Here is a 1334-nt window from a genome sequence, read left to right as displayed (position 1 = left end):
CCTCCAGCCAGGCACAACTCTAGACACGAGAACAATACCCGAAACAATCCTCGGATATGTTCCCCTTGCCCAGACCACGCCACCCCGTAGCAGAGTCCACCCCCTGGGTTATGCACCAAGGCTGCGGCCCCCCTACAGTTGCCGAAAGAGATAGATTAATCTTAAGCGCCCCAGCCGTAGGAGGGGTCCACCTGACCGTTTTGACTACCTGCCTCGGCACATGTGCCTCCAGATATGCAACGATCGTCCTCCAGTTTGAGGGCAGGATATGCTGCATAGGCCAATGCCAATGCCTAAACAAGCATTCTACGACCCTTTAGCCACCCCGAATATCACTCGCGCAACACTCGGGACACCCCGCCCATGCATACACCCATTACGGTGTTTCCACAGCTCCCACATCACCAAATAAGGCAACCTGTTAACAGCAAAAGAAAATAAAGGATTACACGTCCCTCCACGGCCCTAGCCAGCGACCAACGTCCTAAGACTCCGGTGCCGTGACTGCAGGCCAAGGGACGCCAAGATATAGCTCCAGACAGCTCCAGTTCCACTTGGTAATTAGTCCTGATGTCTGGTGGGTTATTCCGATCCTGTGCCTTTGTTCTCTCCATTATACGTCTCTTCTGTCTGTGGGTTGATAGTAGTCTTGCCTTTGTCCGCAAATAGTCGCGGTGGGCTGGTAAACCCTGTCTGTTGAGCTGATTCACCATACTGGTTATTCTGATTTTCTACCTGGCCGAGGGCTGCAAATCTTGAGTTATATGCATAAGGTATTCTAGAGTTTCTTCCGGGAACTTCATGAGATTTAGTTTTTTAAAACTAGTATTTTAATATGTTTGAATTGATTTTATTTATAAATAGTTTGTGATTAAAATATATAGCTGTTAACAAATTAGGAATTAGTATTTTCAATTATATTTTGACTAAATATACGAATAATTCAACTAGAAAATCATTAGGGCATTACTTATACGGAGTATGTATTTACAAGTATTTAATAAAAAATTTAATTATAAATCGTAAAAATTTGTTTTCAAAAGTCAACATAAACAAATATAATATGTTTCAAGCATTTTTTTTTAAATATTTATTATAAAATTGTGTTATTAACAATTTTAAAAATATCTAAGATATCACATTGAGTATACACTATAGTTAAATGTATTATTATTTGCAATACAAACTTCTTAAAGTAAATGTGAACATAATAACTTATTCATGGAAAAGAAAAGAAAAAACTAAAAATCAAAATTTATTCATAACGGATACCAATCATTTTGGAAAATGTATTATAATTTATAAATTTTGGAAAATAAATGCTACAAAAGTAC

This window comes from Ipomoea nil, unplaced genomic scaffold (genome assembly GCF_001879475.1).
Source record: "Ipomoea nil cultivar Tokyo-kokei standard unplaced genomic scaffold, Asagao_1.1 scaffold0256, whole genome shotgun sequence".
Lineage (NCBI taxonomy): Eukaryota > Viridiplantae > Streptophyta > Magnoliopsida > Solanales > Convolvulaceae > Ipomoea > Ipomoea nil.
The sequence above is the reverse complement of the archived record's forward strand: the minus strand, read 5'-3'. Positions refer to the sequence as shown.